General features: G+C 43.1%; 2 protein-coding genes and 1 pseudogene across 2 annotated transcripts in view; 2 read left to right on the top strand and 1 right to left on the bottom strand.

Moving 5' to 3' along the window:
* LOC109913922 (heparan sulfate glucosamine 3-O-sulfotransferase 3A1-like) overlaps positions 1-24,865 on the top strand; it is a 209,828-nt gene that overhangs the window by 141,233 nt on the left and 43,730 nt on the right. The gene's annotated exons all lie outside the window — the stretch shown is intronic.
* tex2l (testis expressed 2, like) overlaps positions 1-24,865 on the bottom strand; it is a 464,619-nt gene that overhangs the window by 422,857 nt on the left and 16,897 nt on the right. The window lies entirely within an intron of this gene.
* On the top strand, positions 20,739-20,857 carry LOC125485713 (annotated as a pseudogene).

Below are 24,865 nucleotides of genomic sequence, written 5' to 3'. Positions count from 1 at the left end.
ATCTCAGGTAAAAGGACAGGCCCTTTTTAAGCCCTAATCTCTCTGGCCTTGAGAGGACAAGGATTTAAAAAGAAGACATACATTGCTTGCACAACATGTAAGTACTGCTTCAAATCCCATATGAACATGGACTCGAAACGTTAACTCGCTCCACACATGCTGCCAGTCCTGCTGAGTTTCTCCAGCATTTTCAGCTTTTATTTCAGATTTCCAGCGTCCACAGTATTTTGCTTTTATCTTCATTCTGGTATCACTTCTGTCTTATACACTGTCTTATTCTGTCTTGGGTCATGTTCTTTCTTTCAGATGGATGCTGTCATCTTTTCACATCTTAGCCAAAGCCTGATTTTAAAAGTTGACTCTTTATTGTGTTCTACATTAATTTTTCAGACTATTCAAACCAGAGTTTGCAGCAAATATTTTCCAAGATTAATCTCCTTCATCTCAATGATTGCAAAAGACTCTTCGAATAACACCTGCAATCAAAGAAAACTTGATGACTGCTATAAGTAAGGCAAAATTCAGAAAAACATTGCTGTTCATTTATCATCTCTGATAAACATTTTGGAATTACTGACCTAATGCCATTATGGGAGGCTGTTTAGGAATGGAAAATAATGCAGGCTTGCTATCATGTTAGGCGCCATGTGAATGCAACTTAGAGTCATAGAGTTATAGAAATGTCCAGCACGGAAATAGACCCTTTAGTCCAACTCATCCATGCCGACAGGATATCCTAAATTAATCCAGTCCCATTTTCCAGTATTTGGCCCATATCCGTCTAAACCCTTCCTATTCATCTACCCATCCAGATGCCTTTTAAATGTTGTAAATGTACCAACCTCCACCACTTCCTCTGGCAGCTCATTCTATACACACACCATCCTCTGCGTGAAAAAGTTGCCCCTCAGGTCCCTTTTTATATCTTTCCCCTCTCACTTTGAACCCATGCCCTCTACTTTTGGACTCCCCCCTCGTTGGGGAAATGAACTTGACTATTCAACCTATCCATGCCCCTCCTGATTTCATAAACCTCTATAAGGTCACTCCTCAGCCTCCAACGCTCCAGGGAAAATAGCCCCCAGCCTATTCAGCCTCTCCCTATAGCTCAAACCCTCCAACCCTGGCAACATCCTTGTAAATCTCTTCTGAACTCTTTCTACTTTCACAGCATCTTTCCTAAAGCAGGGAGACCAGAATTGAACACAGTATTCCAATAGTGGCCTAACCAATGTCCTGTAGAGCTACAACATGACCTCCCAACTCCTATACTCAATGCACCGACCAATAAAGGCAAGTGTGCCAAATGCCTTCTTCAATACCCTGTTCTACATGCGACTCCACTTTCAAGGAACTATGAACCTGCACTCCAAGGTCTCTTTGTTCAGCAACATTCCCCAGGACCTGGATTTGTGCCTTTGTGCTGCAAAAAAATCCTATTCAGCATGTTTCTGAGTAAGATTAAAACATTAGCGGTCTTTGTTGGCAGTAACCTTGTCTGTAGATATACTATACATATGATAACGATGCAGGGAAATGAGTCAGAACAGATTTCATTGTACACAGAAGTCGACACAAATTAAACCTCTGAGCTGAATATCTATTAAATAGGTTGAAGAAAATTTGGTTGGAGTAAAGGGCATCAATAGAGATTGTTTCATTGATAATCTGTATTTGGATCAGCCTCTGACTCCACCTAGTTCACTCAGAATCTCAAGGTACCAGTGGCAGGTACAGGTCCAAACAGATAAAAGTCTACAACTCCCAAGGTTAGCAAAGCAAAACTTCAAGCTATTCAAGCAGCTGTAGCCAAAACTATTCAACTTTGACCAGTTGACTTCCCACATTGGCACGGTGGCTCAGTGGTTAGCACTGCTGCCTCACATCACCAGGGACCCAGGTTTGATTCCATCTTCGGGCGACTGTCTGCGTGGAGCTTGCACATTCTCCCTTGTGTGGGTTTCCTCCCACACTTCAAAATATGAAAGCTCGGTGGATTGGCCGTGCTAAATTACACCTAGTGTTCAGAAATAGGTAGATTAAAGGGAGATAGGATGCTGTGAGTGTCAGTGTGGACATGTTGGGCTGAAGGGCCTGTTTCCACACTGTAGGGGTTCTATCTGACTGAGCCACTGTTTAACAGGATCGATTACCTCATGTCGATGTGTATTCTCCTTAAGTTTCTGCCCTGTTTTTATAGCAGACTTGCAGCTTGTCTTATTAAAACCAGCAGTAACTGCGTTTGTAGTAGTCTGCTCTGCTTTTTAAAATACTGTTTCGCTTTTTACTTAACTTCCTAATGATGTCTGAAATATTTTCTCTCCTGTGCATAACCAGATGCTTGCTTCACTCAGGTAAGAAGTGAAACAATAACAGAACTGACGGTACAGAAGGTGGAGCTCCCATGTGCTGTCAAATTATTAGAGAGTTAACTGGTAGTGGCAAATCTTTTTACCCAAGACTGTGCCAGTTAGAAGTGAGCATTTACATTTTGGCTTTTTTTTTCCTTATCAACCTATTTTTCTCATCAACATGTCTAGAGATGTTATTATACACCTCTGGAGCAGATGGGACTTGATCCCGAGCCTCTGTGGTCCAGGGGTAGCAACGCTACGTTCTGGCTTTAACATTGTGGCTTAAAATAGGTTTGGGAGCAACTACATTTCTAAGAAAATAGGCCATGATGACCTTGATTCTTTCCCCTCTCAGATATTGAACTAGCCCTTTGGAAAGCAAGTGAACCGACATTGCTCAAAAGACCCAGTCCCATTGGGTTCAACGCCTGTAATGAACACAATGAGTTCATGTATCCAGCTAATTTCTACCCTTAATCATAAATATTTTATTGAGAGTATGGTTCCCTCGTTTACAGATTTCCTTAATACTGCCAGGAGTTCAAAATATTCATCACAGAAGAAAGGACTAACTCATTCATCAAAAACTGCCAAGGAATTTCAGTGCATAAAGGATTCATTTAGTTTTATCAGCAAAGATGAATCATGAAAGTGATGAGCAATCTTACATTAACTGTGCGAGCGCTTTAATGCTGCAATCTTGAATTTTTCAAGAAGACTTCAAAGAGATATTTGACAAAAGCTGAGTTATGTTAAGGGGATCTGGTCAAATCTGAGTCGTGAGAATTTTGAAGAGTTCCACATGAGCCTCTCAAGTTCTGCTTTGGAAATGAAGTGGTCCTTAAATCATTCAGGTCATTTAAAAGTATGTACTAAAATCTGAAGTGGGGATTTGATTAATCCCACAGACTGTTTCAAAAATGTTAATATGTCAATCTGCCTTTAATAGATCTTTACCTAATTGAGCTGTGTTCCTCTCTGGGTAACTTGAGTTAGTAAAGAGGGGGAGAAAAAAAAGGCAGCCTATCTGCTAAATGGATGAGATGAGGGAAGCGAATGCTAAGATACAGGGGAGAAAAGGGTGTGTTAGACAGAGGAAGTGCTCTGACAAAGCAGGAAGGAGAATGCTTTAATATGTAGACAAGGAATGCTGTCTTAGGAAGGAAATATGGGGTGGAAACAGTATATTTTGATAAGATGACTGTACAGAAATTTTTCACACTTATCAAGGACTAGTTATCCTAGTTAGACTGCCTAGTTATAATTAAATAGTAACTAACATAATTGCTTGAGTGCTGGATATTTCTGATACCTGCAACAGCAGGTCCATACAGTGGCATCTAAGCACAAAGCCCCGAAAGATTCCAAGCTTTGGGTCTTGTAGCTCAGAATGCATCGTATTACTTGCAAAGTGCGAGAAGCTGCCCCCATTGCATTTTTGTTGAAGGAAACATAGGTTTGTATTTGTATAGCACCTTTCATGACATTGGGGTATCCCAAAGCATGCTACAGTCAAATACTTCATAAAATGTAGTCACTGTAATTTCAGAATTGCAGTAGTCGCAAGTTCCCACAAGTAAGGATGTGATACTAGCCAGTGTTTTTTGACATTGGTTGAGAGATAAATATTGGCCAGTACGTCACAGGGAATTTAGCCACCCTACTTCTAAGTTGTGGCATGGGATCTTTTTGGTGTATCCAGGAGAGGAAACTGGGTCAATGCCTTTAACATTTCCTCTGAGAGATGGTTCTTCTGACAGTACAGAACTCCCTGGTCTGGAAGGTGACCCCCAGCCTTCTACTCAGAGGCAAGTGCATTGGCCACTGAGGATAGCCTGAGGAAAAAAAATCATTGGAGCAAAATCTACTTAAGAACATGGCATAGAATCATACAGCATAGGTGGAAACCATTCAGCTTATCATGTCTGTTTGGCTTTCTTAAAGAAAAATCCACTTTATCCCAGACTCCTGCCTGTGCCTTAATTTTTGCAATTCCTTTTGTTTTGCCCAAATATATACACAGTTCTCTTTAGGCAGAACCATTTCCATTTTTAGCTCTGTCTCCTGTCTGTTTACACACTATATGAACACCAAGTCCTGACCTCGTTGATTGCTGCCTGTCAGTATATGTTTTACACACCTGAAGTCACAGGAAGCTTCCAAGTTGCACAGTATTGATTCCTATTTAACTGCACAAGCTGCTTTTCTGTTTCTGTTGCAATCTGTTCCAATTCTCTTTGACTTCTCTGGTGAGGCGCAGGTTGAAATGTGAGTTGATCCGGGTCTTTGAAATAATCAGAGGCTCGAATAGCCATTCAGCTTGGATTGTGTCCACAGAGCTGGCAAAGGCAAGTACAATGCTAACAAGCAGGATTAAAAGTTGAATTTTTGTTCAACTGGAACAGTGATTATGCTGAATTCGTATATGTTAAATGAACACTATTTCATTCTGTAAATTGTTGTAAGATTACTTTTAAGACAGGCAGTGATGGCTACAATGAAAGCGAATCATTTATGGTCAACATTTTTTTAGGTCTATGTTGCTGACAGCATGGAATGCAGAGTTCAGAGCTGAATATTCTGGGGCTGTAGTTCTGCTCGATTACCTTCCTCGATGTGGATTCGATTCCTTTGGGAGGCGGGTTTCAGGCAGAATCCATAATGGGGCAAATTGTACACTGTGAACGAAATTTGCAAGATGGCTTTTGTTTGGTTGCAAACTACCTAATGATCCTTTACGGGATAAAGAGTAGCAGACAGTGATTACAAGGCTTTATTCTAATTGAGGTGGTCAGCCAATTATACTGACCACAGAAATCCAAAGCTGCGGTAGTTTATTTTTTAAGCAAGTCATGTGGAGCCGGTTTTCGGACGCAACGTTGAAATCCCTCCCAATTGCCTTTTCCTCTTTGTAGAATAAAGTGGGACAATTTCTAATCTTCCCATATTTGGGCAAGTTTCAATTCGGAGGCCAGTAAACGATTTCTTCTTCAGCACGTTGAGGCTCAGTGTTGATGAATGAAAACGCATAGCTTTGTCTCTCTCTCTCTCTCTCTACAATGGTGATTGACAGCAAACTGATGAAAACTGAGTTTTGAATGCTTTTGAGCCACTTGTGTTTCATTCCTGCTCGGGAAATTTCGGGACTAAGGCAGCACAGTATCTCCTTACAGAAGAATATCGAGGGTGTCACTGATTCACCAGTGCAGGCTTATATGTATGCAGCTATGGCTGTTGTGGTTATTGTTTAGGTGCCTCTAATTGTGCTGTGCAACCTTTTTAAGGATTAAGTCCCAGTGGCAGTGAAGCAGAACACGAGCTGCCACCAATGGTGACAGAGATGGGCTGTGATCCCCCCCAGCATGATCCATCATTAAGCAGTGACCTCGTGGTCGGCTTACATGAGCAGAACCAGAGAAACGCTCTTGGCAGTTTTCATGTGGCTGTGTACGCACCCACCACTCAGCGCTATCATGCACAAAATACTCTCCAGTGTTTTCCCATTCTCATCAGTTCCGTGGTTAGTGCTTCATGCGAAACTGCAAAACCATTTGCAAATTTACCTTTTGTTTTTCAAGACCCCAATTCCCAAGAAAGAAATTACGACTCTCCTTCAGTGTCTCTACCTAAATTTTGTCTTTGTGTGAGGATTTCAGGCTCAGTGCTAGGAAACAGCATGTTTCTCTCTTTTGTACGCAATGTCAGTAGCAAGCCGTGAATTAAATGCAAAGTGAAACTGCTTTCTGTTCAAAGCCAACTGCCCTTAGCCCCAAAATTCTTCAATGAACGCTTTACTTACGTTAAATGACCCACGCCCGCTGTCCTTATGGCTCCTTTAGTTTGTTTTATGTTGATAGGGACTGGTTTTGTGCTACCTGTTAACAACCTGATTGATCCACACCAAACAGAAGGCCCTCAGAGAGGATAATTTCATCCAGTTCTACTTCTGCTCGACTGGTATATCTTTAGTTACTGACATCTGCTGAGTTATACCGGCAATTAGATTTCTAAGTGCTGGTTGTCAAGAGTATAAGCAAATCACTTCCCAGCCTTTTCAGTTCTGTAGAAGAGTCATACCAGATTCAAAATGTGAACTCTGTTTTTCTCTGTCTCCAAGGATGCTGCCAGACCCACAGAGTTTCTCCAGCATACACCTTTCACCGTAACCTCAAGTTCACCTGGACCATCGCTGATACATCTCTCTCCCTCCTGGACCTCTCTGTCTCAATCTCTGGTGACCACGTTGAAACTGATTTATATTTCAAACCCACCAACTCCTACAGCTACCTTGACTACACCTCCTCCCACCCACCTTCCTGCAAGAATGCGATCCCCTACTCCCAATTCCTCTGCCTCCACCGCATCTGCTCCCAAGATGGGGCGTTCCACTCCCGAACATCCCAGATGTCCTCCTATTTCAAGGACCACAACATCCCCCCCTCTCCAGTGGTCAAAAATGCCCTCGACCGCATCTCTTGTGTTTCCCACACCTCTGCCCTCAAATCCCCTCCCTGCAACAAAAACAAAGACAGAATCCCCTTTGTCCTCAGGTATCACCCCACCAACCCCCAGATTCAACGTATCATTCTCCGCCACTTCCGCCACCTACAATCTGACCCCACCACCAAGGATATATTTCCCTCCCCACCCCTATCTGCCTTCATAGGGACCACTCTCTCCACGACTCCCTCGTCCGCTCCATACTCCCCACTAGCCCCACCACTCCCGGCACCTTGCCCTGCAACCGCAGGAAGTGCTACACCTGCCCCTACACCTCCCCTCTCACCTCCATCCAAGGACCTGAAAAAACCTTCCACATCAGACAGATGTTCACCTGCATATCTGCCAATGTGGTATATTGTATCAGCTGTTCCCGATGTGGCCTCCCCTACATCAGGGAGACCAAGCGGAGGCTCGGAGACTGTGGGCATTCATTTCACATGCTCATCCAGATGCTGCTTGTTGCAAGAGTACCTGCCTCCAACACCCTATTGTATAGTGCTTTCCATATCTCTGCCACCATCTGGATGAAAAATATTTTTCCTCAGATCCCCTCTAAACCAAGCACTCTTCACCTTCAATGTATGCCCTCTGGTCTTAGACATGTCTGCCATGGGGAAACTAAACCACAGAAAGGGAAGGAGACAAAGTGAAGCAAGAGTATTTATGCTCTGAAATTGTTGAATACAGAGTTGAGTCCAGAAGAGCAGCGTCCGAGTAGCTAACTGAAGGGTGTTCTTCAGCCTTACATTGAGCTTTGCTGGGAGAAGCAGTCCCGAAGACAGAAGGGTCAGTGTGAGAGTGAGCTGAAGAATGAAGATGGCAGCACACTAGTTGGGGTGGGATCATGTTTGTAGCCTGAATGATGACTCTGCAACACCAGTTGTTTAGTCTTGAATCGGTCTCCTCCGAGGGATAGACATTGGTGGTGGGGGTGATGTCATGGATGAGTAATCCAGAGGCCTCAATCAATGCTCTGGGGTCACAGGTTCAAATCCCATCAGTACAGCTCAATTAGTTACGAAAGTGGGCTTCTGGACACCTTTCTGGGGAAATATGTGGCCAAAGAAGCTTATGACTTCACGGAGGCCTTTCAGTGTTCACAACAGTGCCATTTTCAAAGGGCAACTGCACACCACTTCAGGCACTGTCCCCACACTCTGCTTGAGCAATATTATCAAACATATGGCCCAATTGTAAGGAAAGTTCGCTTCCCATTTCAGGGACTGGGAGGTTTTGATGGCAGACAGGAGGACCATCCTTTCCCCAGCTGATCGGCATGGTTGGCCACACCAGCAGATCCAGCCAGCCTGGATGCAAACTGTAGCTCTGGTCAGTACTATGTCCCAGGTGAAGCAGAATAGTGAGAAGCCAATGATCTCTTGCTCTGTGCTAAAGTAAGTAATACCGTCTTCTCTTGGCTACCCTACACTCAGTGGTTCACCACTCACTCCAACTCTGTAACTATGCACAGATTTCATCAAGGCTCATGGTCTATGGCTCCTCATCATTGCGTACATCAAGCCTTTCCCAATGGCTCTCATCCACATCCACAACCAGCTTTCTTGCTCTCTGCTTTACCTCCGTGATGCCTCACATCTCTCCTGCTTCTGCATCACCACTAACTGCTATTCTTTCACACGCAATCCCCCTCTTTGTCTCATTGCAGGACAGGCAGGATACAAATAAGGCAAGTTGTGGCTTTAATGAGATGCAAATGCATCAAAATGAGGTCACCTCCGCTCGATGGTGAGATTCTAAATAGCCATTTGAGGCTTGAGGAGAGAATTAGAAAAAAATGTTTCTCACCAGTGAGATTCCTTCTCTTCTTCCAACCAGGGCGGACAAAATTCAGCCCCAAAAAAAACCTACCACTGAATTTGTAAAAAAGTTCAGCTGGTTCACTGAAGTCTTTTAGGCAATGGAAATCTAGCATCCTTCAAGTCAGGTCAGAAAGGGCGGCAGGGTGAAGGGTGGGGAGAAACAGGGAGCCCATGGAGGAGATTGAAAGAATTGAGAGTGGATGCTGATCCAGTTGTAGTAGGTAGGTAAAGCAAATCTACTAGATCCCCCAAGTAAGTAGAAATGGTCTTCCCTATCAGATTCAACCTCCTTCTGTTCAACCAGAGATTTCTGGAGGTCCGAACAACCAGGATAACCAGGATTAAGTTTTTAAAAAGTAACAAAAACAAAAATTGCTGAAAAATCTCAGCAGGTCTGGCAGCATCTGCGGAGAGAAATCAGAGTTAACCCTTCCTCAGAACTCATCTGTGTTAAAAATGTTATAAAACGGTGATTAAATATGAAGCAAATAGCTTCATGATGGTACATACATTGCAAGCTCTCCTCATGCACAAGGGCTGGTCACCTGAACCAGATCCTGATGCCATTAGAACTGGAATTGGGCCAAGATTTAACAACTGAACATCCCAGTCATTGCAAAACCACCAACGTTTGCAGAATAATATCCCACCCAATGTCTGGGAACAATTTCCCCTTCCAAGAAAGCATTTTACAAATCGATTTCCTGTGTCGTACCACCCTCTTAATTAAAACAAGCCTAATTATGGATTTCTGCGACCTTTTCGTTGTCAGTGTTGTGTACTGTGTCTGACCAAACGTGGCACAGTCCAGTGCTGTCCTGGCAGAATCATTTTGGTTTGTATCTACGTCAGTTCTTTGTGACATATTGTCTTGAATTCATGCAAAGCAACATCAGCTGCCTTAAATGTCGATACCGCAGATTCATATATGTAAACAATTAACTGAAAACTCTGTTTCTAAAAGATCACTGGCTAGCTAACACAGCTGCTGGTGTAATTCAAGGCTGTATAAAGGTCTGTTGAATTTGTATGACAGGAAACTGCTATGCATCACCAACACCAAATTGGAATGTACGGTACGCACAATGTAAAAAGCATTGCTTTAACGAGCAAACATAAAGGGAATCTATTCAATTTCTGCATTCAGTTTTCTTTGCATGCGGATTCTGTCATTTGCTTAGTGTGATGGAAATTTCTCTTCCCTGTCAGTGAGTTGCTGCTTTCCATCTTCTGTTTGCTCCTCCTGTTGTTCAGCATCCGCCATCACCAAAGAACTTGAGGAGCTATAAAAGGAATAATGTCTGCCTGTGATATGCTAAAGGATACATTGTCACAGGCTGTGATGCAATGTTGTATGCTGTTGTCCCCTTGCAGCCTTGTGGTAAGATGAAACAACCATAAGATGCTTTTTAAATAAATTCAAAGCTTTCCCTACCTCAGCAAACTCTATAATTATTCTTCAGCTGGGAAATGAGTACATGAATATTATGCCCAGGACCTATCAATGTCAAATATTGTGTTTTAGGCTGTGGGACTGGAGATGAACGATGGAAGAGAAAATTACTTAATGATGTGATCAAAACTGTAGAATGGCATTGGTTTGATTACACTCAGTTACTTAGTGTGAAACAGATTTGTATTAACAAAGTTAACTGAACCTTGCAATCTGATTTTTTTTTTTGTTCTTTAATGGGATGTGGGCATTGCTGGCAAGGCCAGTATTTGTTACCCATCCCAAATTGCCCTTGAACTGAGTGGCTTGCTAGGGCCATTCCAAAGCTAGTTAAGAGTTTGATGGCACGCAACCAGGAATGGCTGACTATCTTTCCTAAAGGACCATTAGAGTACTTTGTGGGTTTATACAACAGTCTGATGGTTATCATGGTCACCATTACTGAGATTAGCTATATATTACAGATTTGTCAGCCCAATAACCCTCCAAAAATGCTGCACTCCTGCAGACCTTGTTCACTTGAGCATCCTGGATTTTAATCATTCACCAGTTACATCCAGTTGCCTAGGCCCTATGCTCTGAAGTTCCCTCCCTAAAACTTTCTGCTTCAATTTCTTTCTTGAGAGCATTCCTTAAAATTTGCATCATTGACCAAGATCTTGGGTCATCTGTCCTAAAATCTATTTGGTTTCATTGTTTATACAATGGAGCCAGACAGTATTAAAGGTGCTGTGGAGGTTGGTTAGCTCGGTTAGCTGGATGGCTGGTTCACAGTGCACTGTGATGGGTTCAATTCCCTCAACAGCTGAGGTTACCCTGAAGGATTCTCCTTTTCAACCTCACCTGAGGTGTGGTGACCTTCAGGTTAAACCATCACCAGTCATCTCTATCTAATGAGAGAACAACTCTCTGGTACCATGGCGACTTTACCCATTACCTTTTTAAAGGAGATACATAAATGCAGATGTTTATTGAAAGATTAGAGGATGTGTGCCGACAGGAATAGAGAGGAAGTTTGATATGAGGCATTGAAAAGTTCTAAATAGGCACAGGATGTAAATTTTGGTGACCTGGGCAATGGAGTTGATAGAGATTGGCACACATGGAAGAAAAGTTGGGAGTGTGTCTGATTAGAGTAAAAGTTTTGATTAAGACCTTTTATAAAGAATGTAGATCAAGAGTCAGGAAATTGGAGCAATTGGATCTGACAATGATGGTATAGCTGAGAATACGGTGTCAGAGGCCATGGGTGGGGAAAGGATGGTAGAGAGGTGTCAGAAGATGGTATTGTAGGAAGTAGGGTACAATAACTCCACTCAAGCTCATTCCAGAATTGAACCGGACATTGAAATTTCCTAGTAGCAAGTTGACACTGGGCAATTAGCCAAGAAGACATTGGAATTGAAACTAGACTGCAAAGCTTTTCTACAGACTAAACAGACAGCTTCAATCTTGGTAATTTTGAGATGAGAAATGCATTTTCTGACATAAAGCTTGATATCAGATGACTCAGTGGTAACTGATTGTTGTTCACCCATGATAACCATCCTTTGCTTCCTGACTCACACTGGCTCCCAGTCTACAAATTTACCCTTACTCATAGCTGTGTTCCATGGCCTCATACCTCCCTATGACTATAATCTCCTCCAGCTCTACATAGAACATAGAACATTACAGCGCAGTACAGGCCTTTTGGCCCTCGATGTTGCGCCGACCTGTGAAACCAATCTGAAGCCCATCTAACGTAAACTATTCCATTATCATCCATATGTTTATCCAATGACCATTTAAATGCCCTTAAAGTGGGCGAGTCTACTATTTTTGCAGGCAGGGCATTCCACGCCCTTACTACTCTCTGAGTATGATCCCTGTATGATCGTTGCATATTGAACTGCTGTGCATCCCAACTTTGACAGCTCATCATTAATAGTCAGCTTTTCACCATCGAATCTCTGGAATTCCATTTCAAACCTCTGTGCCCTCTTTCAAGATGCTTCTTCCATTACAGTCTCTGTTCTGAACAGCTCCTTAGGCAGCTCAGTGTCCAGTTTTGACTGACAATGAACCTGTGAAGTGCCACTGTAATGAAGGTGCTATAGAAGTGCAGTTGTTCAGATAGGAGAAACCACAGCTGGCAGAATGGAGGAGTTCAGTCAAGCATAGATCATGGCATGGAGATGGATCATTGTGGAGGGAAGCACAGAACGGGTGATTTTCTTTTTTGAAAGAAAGTTAGAGAGGACCAGGAGTAATTGTGTCCCACAGTGCAAGCATTGGGAGGGGTGGAATAGATAACTTATCTATGTCAGAAAATAAAAGGGCAGCACGTTGACTCAGTGGTTAGCACTGCTATCTCTCAGCGCCAGAAACGCAGGTTCGGTTCCACCCTCAGGTGACTGTCTGTGTGGAGTTTGCACATGCTCCCTGTGTCTGCGTGGGTTTCTTCCCACAGTCCAAAGATATGCAGGCTCGGTGGATTGGCCATGGTAAATTGCCCGTAGTGTTCAGGGATGTGTACATTAGTTGGGTTATAGGGGGATGGGTCTGGGTGGGATGCTGTGAGGGTTGGTGTGGACTTGTTGGGCCGAAGGGCCTGTTTCCACACTGTAGGGATTCTGTGATCTATGAGAGATGGCTGCTGATCTCATCTTGTCCTACCCCAATGGTGGTGGTGTAATGGTATTGTCATGGGGCCTCTAATCCCGAAGCCTGGGCTAATGCTGTGGAGACATGGGTTCAAATCCCACCACATTAGCTAGAATGGGGTTTAAATTCTAGGATGGCAGGGTGACTCAGTGGTTAGCACTGCTGCCTTACTGCACCAGGGACCTGGGTTTGATTCCACCTTCGGGGAACTATCTGTATGGAGTTTGCACATTCTCTCCGTGTCTGTGAGAGTGTGCTCTGGTTTCCTCCTACAGTCCAGTGATGTGCAGGCGAAGTGGTTTGGACGTGCTAAGTTGCCCATCGTACCCAGGGATGTGCAGGCTAGGTGGGTTAGCGTTAGAGGGGTGGGTCTGAGTGGGATGCTCTTCAGTGGGTTGGTGTGGACTTGACAGGCCGAATGGCCTGCTTCCACACTGTAGGGATTCTGTGATCCTGACTTTTGGGCTGGAGGAAGGTTTGTAGTTGAGTTCTCCAGGGGTCAGTGTCAGGACCCTTGCTTATCCTGATAATGTATTAATGATCTGCATCTAGGTATGCATGAGACCATTTCAAAGTTTACTGATGGCATAAAACTTGGGAGGGTTGCAAACTGCAAGGAGGACAAGTGTGAGATTCCAAAAGAACATTGATAAATTGGTGGAGGCAGCAGATAAGGTTCAATGCCGAGAAATGCAAGGAGATGTGTTTGGTCAGAAGAACATTGAAATACAATTTGAAATAGGGGGTGCAGTTTTAAAGAGGGTGCAGGAACAAGGGCTCTCAGTCTATATATGCGCAGATCATTGAAGGTGGCAGGACAGCTGGACAGAGCAGTTAATAAAGCATACAGTGTTCTCAGCTTTATTACTAGGGGCATAGAACACAAGGACTGGTGGTGATGTATAAGACATGTGGTCAACCTCTATGGAAAGTTAAGTTATAAAGAAAGTCTGGATAGGCTGAGACTTTTTTCACTGGAGCGTGGGAGGCTGAGAGTTAACCTTATAGGGGTTTATAAAATCATGAGCAGTATAGATAGGGTTAATGGTAGGTGTCTTTACCCTGGGCAGGGGGATTTCAAGACTGGGGGCACATTTTTAAAGTGAGAGGAGAGAGATTTAAAAAAAAGACATGAGGGGCAAATTTTTCACACAGCCGATGGTTCTTATGTGGAATGAACTTCCTGAGAAAATGGTGGATGTGGGCACAATTACAACATTTAAAAGACATTTGGATAGGGACATGAACAGGAAAGGTTTGGAGGGATATGGACCAGGAGCGGGTAGGTGGGACTAGTTTAGTTTGAGACTATGGTTGGCATGGACTGGTTGGACCGAAGGGTCTGTTTCCATGCTGTATGGCTCTATAACTAAGACTGGTTCCAGGAATGAGTTCAATTTTGAGGAGGTATGGAGAGGCTGTCCCTACTCATGGAAGGAACAAGACTGAGAGGGCACATGTTGATAGTGATGTGCAAAACAAATGGCTCCATGTCTCTGAGTAGTTTGGGCACTGCCTGGAAATATGGTGGAGGCAGGTTCAACTGAGGCATTTAAAAATACATGAGGCGATTACCTGGATATGGGGAACGGGCAGGAGATTGGCACTGGATAATAGACATGGTGTAGGCATGAGCCCATTGTACAGCGCTCCAGCACAGAATTCCTGTTGACACTCGGTAGTGAAATACCGAGGGAGCACAACATTGTCAGAGATGCCAACTTTTGAATGAAACATCAAACTAAGGCTCTGCACCTGTTCTTCCCGGTGAATACTAAAGATCCCGTGGAATTATTTCAATAAGAGCACGGGAGTTCTCTCCAATATTTATTCCTCAATCTAAGTCTGGTCATTACTAAATGGTTCACTCTTTTTCTCATCCTCGTCTCCTACACAAACGTTGCAATAACTCAGTGACAAATCCAATTGGCTTCCCAGCTGCTACTTTTTCAGTTCTTTCTGATTTTATTTTGCGTATCTATCTGCTCCTCGCCCCATCTATTCTACTGTTCACATGTTGTTTGTTTTATTTTTGACTGGGGCTCGAGCTCCACTTTACTGACAGCCAACCTGCTGAGAGTTTCAAACTGCTTTAGCGTCTGAAGCACAGCCAGCAAGTTGGTGCTGACAGGAAGGCTGATCCTACCGAATTACTTCTGTTAGCAGGTCAGGCACCTGCAGTGAAATCCAGCAAGGCTCAGCTAATTTGTGTTTCTGCAGGAAGTTTGAACCGAGCCCTCAGTCCCTTTTTTTTTTCCATGACAGACCACTAATCTGATGTGAACATATACAATGTGAAATTGGTTCAAATTCCTGTTACGTATTTAAGAAGTATGCAATAAAACTCACTGATCTTTACAGCTAAGAAAAAGCCTTGGGCACCTTTTTTTGTGCAGTAATTTGTACTTATTTTGTCATTACCTATACTTTTCATGTCTACTCTGGTGGAAATATGCCATCTAGACATTGCAGTGGTGCCACAACCTAAAATAAGCAGTTTATTCCTGCTGCCTTGATTGCAACTGGAAAAGCCAGACAGTTTAACACTATGCGAAACAAGTGCAATTGGTCTGTAATCTGTATAGAATCATTGTATGGCACAGAAGCAGACCCTTCAGTCCAACTTGTCCATGCCAACCAGATTAAATTAATTAAATTAATTAAATTAAATTAATCTAGTCCCTCTAAACCCTTCCTATTCATATACCCATCCAGATGCCTTTTAAATGTTGTAATTGTACCAGCCTCCACCACTTTATCTGGCAGCTCCTTCCATACACACATCACCCTCTGCGTGAAAATGTTGCCCCTTAAGTCCCCTTTTAAATCTTTCCCCTCTCACCTTAAACCTATTTCCTCTAGTTTGGGACTCCACTACCCTGGGGAAAAAGATCTTGTCTGTTCACCTTATCCATGCCCCTCATGATTTTATAAATCTCTATAAGGTCACCTCTCAGCCTCTGACACTCCAGGGAAAATAGCCCCAGTCTATTCAGCCTCTCCCTATAGCTCAAACCTCCAACCCTGGCAATGTCTTTGTAAATCTTTTCTGCACACTTTCAAGTTTACCAACGCATTTCCAATAGCAGGGAGACCAGAACTGAACCCAGTATTCCAAAAGTGGTCTATTGTGATTTTTAAAGCACAGCAGATATGACTTTGTTAGTTTTTTTCATGTTCCACTCTAAGAGGTGCCTATACTTGTTTCCTTCTTGCAGTAGACCTCGCACTAAGTCCACAGCTGCTCTGCCCTACCTCATATTTTAAACTATCGAGAACAAATTTGAAATAAAGTCAAGGGCTGTGGGTGCTGGAGATCTGAAACAAAAATAGGAACTGCTGGTGAAACTCAGCAAGTCTGACAACATCTGTGGGAAGAAAGCAGAGTTAATGTTTGGAGTGTGGTGACCCTTCATCAGAATAAATCGGATGCTGGGGCGTTTAGGCTTTATGGTCAAGAATTTCCTCTGCTGACCACAACCAGCGTGATTCACTGCGAAATCCTTAAAACCTGTCTCTTTGACCAAGTTTTTTGTCATCAGCTCTAACAACTCCTTATGTTTCATATTTTAGTTTACAATTACATATCTGAAGTACTGAGACACTTCCTTATTATTTTACGTGTGCTGTACAAATGCAACTTGTTGTCGTTTGAATTATACCCCTAAACCTGTCTACTTTTCTGGGTGTATAGGAGCAGGAGTAGATCATTCAGTGCTTCACACCTGCTCCACCATTCGATAAGATCACGGCTGATCTGATTTTAGCCTCAACTCCATTTTCCTGTCTGCTCCTCCTAACCCTTACGTGTCAAGAATCGACCTCACTCAGCCTTCAATAATTTCATTGGCGAAGGGAATTCCTCAGACAGTGCATTGAGTATAGGAGTTGGGAAGTCTTGTTCCAAAAGGCCACCTTTGGAATACTGCATTCAGTTCTGGTCTTCCTGCTAAAGGAAAGATGTTGTTAACCTTGAAAGGGTTCAGAAAAGATCTGTAAGGATGCTCTCAGGGCTGGAGGGTTTGAACGAAAGGGAGAGGCTGAATAGGCTGGGGCTATTTTCCCTGGAGTATCGGAGGCTGAGGGGTAACCTTATAGAGGTTCGTAAAATCATGAGGGGCATTAGATAGGGTGAATAGCTAAAGTCTTTTTCCCAGGGTGGGGGAGTCCAAAACTGGAGGGTGTAGGTTTAAGGTGAGAGGGGAAAGATTTAAAAGGGACCGGAGGGGCATCTTTTTCACACAGAGGATGGTGTGTGTATGGAATGAACTGCCAGAGGAAGTGGTGGTGGAGGCTGGTACAATTACAGCATTTAAAAGGTACCTGGTTGGGTACATGATAGGTTTAGAGGGATATGGGCCAAATGCTGGCAAACGGGACTAGATTAATTTAGGATATCTGGTCAACATAGATATGTTGTACCGAAGGATCTGTTTCCATGCTGGACAACTCTATGACACTATGATTAGTGACTTCATGGGAGAGGGGATGAAAATGTCTCTGTTTTGAATGGGATCCCTCTTATTTTTAACCCTGTGTCCCCTAGCTCCTGTTTCCTGTACAATCGAAAACACCTTCCTCATATCCATTCTATGACGTCCTCTCAGCCTCTTGTATGATCCAATAAGGTCAACCCTCATTCTTCTAAATTCTTTATTGATTTATGCCCTGCCCATTCAACCTTTTCTAATGAGTAAAGGCCTTTCACCCTGCAGTCAGTCACCCTGCCTTTCCTTCCTTAATTTGCTCTTTTAAGACTACCTCATTGACTGATCCATCTTAAACCAGCTGTATCACTATCTCCTGCGACTTTGTGTCAAATTTTCTTTGATGACAAGCACCTTAGAGCATTTTATTATATTTAAATATAATTATATATTATATTGAAATAATGATGTTGTTGTTCTTCAAAACTTCACTCTTCTCAATGCCAGTTCTGTGGAGGGTAACCTTGTGTCTGAATTTCTAATGGAGATCTTTTATGTACCTGGAAATATAATGGGCCCAATCAGTGTAACCAAGTGAGGCCCAAGGATCAGGGAAATGTGGAACCCACATTTCCTCCAAATATTAAAATGAAAGTTTCAACTATCATTCGTGCACATTAATTCCACATCTTTGCATAGCTTTGATGTAACTTGTACATGTGCTGTAAAATACATTTGAGGAAACATAAAATACACTGCAGGATAAATTCTTTGTTCCCCAAAAAAATTGCATGAAACATGTTGTGCGTCATCAATTAAAGACGACTTCTTGGCAGCAGGCCTTTGGCGAGAGGCTGTGTAACTTGGGAGGGACAACTGGGACTCTATTCAAGCAGAGAGATTGATAGATGGCTATAAAATGGGGTTAGAGTAATTGATACCGAAAGAACCACGGATGCTGTAAATCAGAAACGAAAACAGAAATTGCTGGAACAGCTCAGCAGGTCTGGCAGTCTCTGTGGAGAGAAATCAGAGTTAATTCTCTGAGGAAGGGTCACTCGATCGGAAATGTTAATTGTAATTTCTCTCCACAAATGCTGCCAGACCTGCTGAGCTTTTCTAGCAATTTCTGTTTTTGTTAGAGTAATTAGGTTGTTTTTGACTGATGGGCTGAAGGGTCTTTTTTCTGTGCTGTCGACCTGTAACTCTATAAGGCTATGGTGAATTGCACCTATCACATTTGAGAGCATAACCCATATCCAAAATTCTAGGTCAGGTATTTGACTTACATGCTAGTTATGCGTGGGCACATTTGTATGGACTGAGTGTAAAACATTTTTCGGAATAACATCTTTTAAAAAAAAAGTAAGGAGTCCCATCCAGAAATTCCATGAGGAATATGTGGGAGTTCATTGGAAATGATTCCTACAAACCAGTACACTTCCTGTTTTATACTACATTTGCAATTCTCTGCAGCAGTGCCAACATGGTAGCTGTCCTCGATGTCAGTTGTCCCAGGCTCGGGAAGGGAAGCTCCTGGTTTTGATTTCTATATGGTTGGTGCCACTAAGAAACTTTATTTGTGGATGCCAAAGCTTGGGCAAGATCAGGTTCAATCATGGCTCTTCACTCTCGACTAGCATGCCAACCTCCATGGAGCAGATTGGTAGCAAAGAATGAGCTTCCAGACAGCTGATAATATCTCACTTTGAGTCTTTGGAAGGAGCAGGGAGGAAACAAAAGTAAGATGTCAGCAGGAAAATATTACCTTTAATATTTATCCCAGTTAGCTCCGAGTTTAGATGCGAGAAGACATAAAGAAGGAATTTTCTGTGCATGTAAGTATTACAGCTGTCAAGAAGGTCTTTTTAGCTGTCTAGTTTCACGCTAACTCTTTGAAGCTTTGGCAATCCGTTGGTCAACAAGGGGATTAAAGTGGTTGCCAATGGCAGGGAAGCTAGATTTAAGCTGCAAAAGCAGAGACTGGTAGCTAGGGAAAGCTAGCTCAGCATGTATGTAAACCTAGTGTCCTACTGGCTACAGTGCAGAAAAATCATTAGCGAACAAGCCAATATTGAGAACTCAGTTTTTTGCCTGAGGTGGAATCTGTGATACAGCCACAGCCCATTAAATTTCATCCATCACAAAACGCAAACAAATTGCTTTCAAAGTCTTGTTTCAAATACTGAAGTTGCTCTGGTTGTCTCCCTTAGTTACCATCAAAGCATTCTAGTTAAAACACCATTTCCCAGTCAGCTGTCTCATTTATTCCAATGGGGGAAAAACACAGAAGCTTGCAGCCAATTTTAGATTAATAATCAGAAATGGTCAAAATATTTGGAATTAACAGCATCCTTTAGGGCGGAATTTATTCGCTACATTGTGTCGAGACTTGCAAGGACTCCCTGCTACGTACAGTCCATCTGTGAGAGTTTAATTGGGTCTGTGACAGAGAACAACGATAGCCGCTATCATCTTTGTTGCTACTATTTGGTGGACCATTTGATAAATTTAAACAAAAATAATGCAATAATTTTAAAAAGACTTCACAATCTTAACCTTTAGCATTTGTGTCATCACAGTCCATACAGACTGGGAGACTTTTTTTTTGACATCATCTTTCTTGTGATGCTACACTGCAACAGCTAATGAGTTATTATTATTGGACATCAACTTTCTCTAATCTTCAAAATAAATTTGTAACTATCACAACTGAATTAACACCTTTTAAACGATCCTGAAACTCGAATGAACATTTTAGGGCTACCCTGTGGAATTTGTTTTAACCTATTCAGCGGAGGGATATTGATTTCTGACCCTTGGACAGAATCATGGTGCTCCCATTGGCTTTAGAGGAGAGACATAGACTTGTTACACAGGTTGGTAATGTCCCTGAACCCTGCTCTCTTAGCAACTCCACTGGAATTAAGTTCAGGGTAAGATGGTCCCTGGTTGACCCCCCCTGCCCACTACCAATTGAGGTCCTTAAATATCAATTAAGGAGCATTTAAGAGCAGCCCACTGCTGCTTGGATTAACTGGCATTTGTGCATTCGACAGGTCAACCTGCAGAGACAGCTTACCAACCTGGTGGAGGTGTTGGCTGCTCATTTGATCAAAAGTAATTGGCGCTGAGGGTTTGTTTGCTAATATCATCCATACACTGATGCCCCTGACCTCTCCCAGTGACCCACAAGCCTGCTATCCCGTCTCTCCTACCCACCCACCACCCCCCGGCCTTGAATCACTTGCCTCACACCATGTGAGAACCAACATGACCCTGGGTGTAATTCCAGCAACAGCCAGTGCCTCTTCAGTGGTGCTGTTGAGGGGGAGAATGCCAGCCTCTGATTCGCTGGCAGCTCTTATGGAGCAGGACCTCCACCCTCAGAGCGCTCATTTTAGATGAAGATCTTCCAGTGCCACCCCCAGTCCCACATTGGCGTTAAAGTGAGAGAGCCTCCCCTTAAGGTGTCTGTGATGGGTCTTTGACCAGCTGTCCAGCTGACTGGTGAAACCCTACCTCCTCAGCAACAGCCTATGGCCATACTAGTCTGAAAACGCCCGATCTTGTCTGATCTGAGAAGCTAAGCAGACTCAGGCCTGGTTAGTGCTTAGATGGGAGACCACCTGGGAATACCAGGTGCAGTAGGCTTAGGGGTGGCACGGTGGCTCAGTGGTTAGCACTGCTGCCTCATAGTGCCAGGGACCTGGATTTGATTCCAGCCTTGGGCGACTGTCTGTGTGGAGTTTGCATATTCTCCCTGTGTCTGCATGTGTTTCCTCCCCCAATCCAAAGATGTGCAGGTTAGGGTGGATTGGCCATGCTAAATTGCCTGATGTATTGATTAGGTGGGTTATAGTAGGAGGGTCTGGGTTGGATGCTCTGAGGTTCGGTGTGGACTTGTTGGGCCAAAGGGCCTGTTTCCACACTGTTGGGATTCTATGGTCCCCACCCATTGTGTCTGACCTGGCTTGCTTCTTCTAATCTCCCATATTAACTTTAAAAACATTTACTTTTAAATTATTTTGCTTTTTGCTGGCGAAATAACCCCACAGAGGCTGATATAACAAGACCAAGTCACCGTTTATTTACATGTGCATAGTACTTGGCATTGATCCAGCTCCCTCCAAGCCAGCTCTCAGAGTGAGCAGGATGTCTGACCCTCCTGTTTATATCTGTCAGCCAGGGCTCCCTGATTGGACCAGGTTAACAGCCCCAATCAGGGAACTCATACTCTGTGAGGTCCACCAGGCTGACCTCGTTACAATCACTACAACTAGAAATAAGGGGTGAATACAAAAAGATAAAAATTTAAAAAAAAACAAGACAGACTTATCTCTGTTCACAAATCTAACATGGAGGTTACTGGTGTTTAATGTTATTAGCCAAACAGTTGCCTTCATGATCCTTATTTTTGCAGAATGTTGAGATTCTACAGTTCTGATTCCTTTGGATCATGATTAAATTACAGCGTTTAGTGAGAAAGAGTTGTCCTGCTTCCTTTTATCTGGTTTGTAGCACCTTGAGTGAGAAAACATCTTTGTTTGCCTGAATAGAGAGATGACGAGGGGATAGCTCTCTTACAATGATCTTCATAACATGCTAACACCCGAACCCAGGTTGATGCATGTGAGAACATGCAGTCCCATTAGCACCCTCCAGCAGAATTGAAACTGACTGTTTAACTCCAATCCTTGTGTATTCCTCAAAGACAAAGACATGAAATGTATCTACAGTTTGGGACATTAATTCACAGGGGGTTGGGGTGCCTTACTGTTGAGCAGAAATTTGCTAACTCCTCATTACCTTTGTAGTTTCAAGAGATCACAGTGCAGTCGCTTTTGAATGGCCTCTTCCACTATTTTGAAGGGCTGTACTTAAAGTTCCCTTTGCATCTGTGGGTGTGACATTCTGTCTCTCTCTCTCTCTCCAGGCATCAGTTATATGTATATCTGTAACCATTTTGGACTGTATCAGCCCTCTTTTAAGATGGCACATTTTGGAATTAATGGTTTTTATAAAATGCACAATACACCAGGGGTCTGACCTCTGGTCATGACAGAGGAGGTGAATTCCTATAATGCAGCGCAAAATACATTCATAACGTTGTGTGTCGAACCCAACAGTCTTAGTCTTGAGGAGTGGATCAACAATTGGAGAGACAGAGATCCTGCACCATGGGTAGTTATTACCATTAAGTTACTGTTAATGTGTTTCTGCTGGTTTCTTTAGTTTGCATTTGGTGGTGTGATGGGGTTCGTTTTTGATCTTTTGAAATATTCCAAGCCAGCTTTACCCAAATTGGCACATTTGAATCTTGCTGGTAGATTTTTTTTTTGTTTGTCAATGTAGCCCAGTGCACGTACAGAGGTGAGTCCGGATTTGTAAAATCGGAAATCATTCTCTTCTTATAGCTTATAGATTTTCTTTATTCATTCATGGGATGAGGGCATCACTGGCCAGGCCAGCATTTATTGCCCATCCCTAATAGCCCAGAGGACAGCTAAGAATCGGTCACGTTGCTGTGGGTCTGCAGTCACACGTAGGCCAGACCAGGTAAGGATGGCAGTTTCCTTCTCTAAAGGACATTAGTGAACCAGATGGGTTTTTACAACAATCAACAATGGATTCATGATCATCATTAGACTCTTAATTGCAGATTTTCATTGAATTCAAATTCCACCACCTGCCGTGGTAGGATTCAAATCCAGGTCCCAACAACATCTCTGGGTTAATGGTCCAGCAATAATACCATTATCGTTTCCCCTATATGTCCACCACATTGTCTCTCTCTCCTGATTTCGCTCTAGCTGTCTGCCTTCACAGCATAAATAATTCTCGCAGGAAAACATACAAGTGGCTGATTTTCCTTTGCCCCACATCTGGTCAGTTGGGGAGAGTGAATTGAAGCAGAAACGTACCACACTGCGCACAACTCTTATTCCTTGGACACTCCAGTGTCTGAAATACAGTAAAATGCTTGCATTATTGTGTGTCTTCTCCATTTCTTTAACCCACTTTGTGTCACTTTTGGTCACTATGTACCAGGAATGATTCATAATTATGTAAAGAGGTGAACAAAGATTTCTTCTGAACCCAGGAAAAACCATTTCGTCATGGAGTCTGGCTAGATCAGGGATGGGTTGGGGAAGGACACCGTTGAGTCACTATTCCAAAAAAAACCTGACATTTATACTGTAACAGCACACAACGTCCCACCACCCAATTTTTCTGAACCGGTAATTTGACCCAGTGCTCAGCGACCAAGCCCAATCAGCTGAACCAATGGATTCAGGCAGATTTAATGTGAGCATGATAGTAAACTTGTGGATGACAAAAGGTTGGCCAGGTGTTTGATAGTGAGGAAGAAATTCTTGGGTTATAGGAAAATACAAACCGATTGGTCTGATAGGCAGATCAGTGGCTGACGTAAGTGAACCCAGATAAGTGTGAAGTGAAGCACTTTAGAAGATGCAACAAGACAAGAGAGTACTCAATGAATAGCAGGATACTAGGAAGCTCAGAAGGATCTTGGGATGTTTGTCCACAGATCCTTGAAGGTGGCAGGACAGATTAATGGGATGGTTACAAAGGTATACAGGACACTTGCCTTTATCCTCTGTAGCATAGATTATAGGAGCAGGGGGAGGGTGTGTTGGAGCTGTCAGGATTTTAGCCTTTAACTGGAGTATTGTGTGCAATTATGGTCATTGCACTATAGGAAGGATGTGATAGCATTGAGGCATATAAAGAGATTCACCAGGATGTTCCCTGGGATGGGGCAGTTTAGCGATGAAGAGAGGCTGTATAAAGCTTTGGGTTGTTTTCTTTAGAGCAGAGGAGGCTGAGGGGAACATGATAGAGGTGTATAAGGTTATGAGGGGCATGTACAGGGTGGATAGAAAGTGACTGTTCCCCTCAGTTGCAGGGTCAGTAACAAGGAGGCATCATTTTTGGGTGAAAGACAAGAGGGGATTTGAGGAAAAACTTTTTCACCCAGAGGGTGGGGTGCCTGGGAGCATGGTTGAGGTAGGAAACCTTTATGTAGGATGAGCACTTAAAATATCATAACATTCAAGGCTATGGACCAAGTGCTGGAAAGTGAGACTAGTATATGTCGCGCTACATGTAATCCCACCATACTGTTCTGTGTTTGTAAAATCTTCCTAACTGTCCTGTTTTGACACCGTTACCTTGATTACTTGTGATTATCTCTCTGCCTTAACTAATTTGTTACTTTTGTTAGTTCCTCGACTCTGATACCAACTCATGTAGTTCCAGCCATTTGGTTTGTCTCTCATGCCATCTTACTTTCGATTATTTGTAATTATCTCTCTGCCTTAATTAATCGGTTCTTAGGTCATCCCTGCACTTGTTATTCAAGCTGTCGACACTTTATTCTCATCGTTTGTGTTAATCTGTTGACGCGTTTAATTACCTGCCACGACTTGTCATTCAGCCTGTTGACACTGCTCACACTATTTGTACTTATCTGTCAACACTCTTCATTACCTGGTATTGCCTTGCCATTGTCTCCCTGTCTATATATTCTGTGCCTGCGCTCTTCCCTCCACTTCATCTGAAAGCTTCTGATTTTGAATCAACCTGTTGGACCGTAACCTGGTGTCATGTGACATCTGGCTTTGTCCACCCCAGTCC

This window comes from Rhincodon typus, chromosome 21 (assembly GCF_021869965.1).
Source record: "Rhincodon typus isolate 14 chromosome 21, sRhiTyp1.1, whole genome shotgun sequence".
NCBI lineage: Eukaryota > Metazoa > Chordata > Chondrichthyes > Orectolobiformes > Rhincodontidae > Rhincodon > Rhincodon typus.
This window is presented reverse-complemented; position numbering and strand designations above follow the sequence as displayed.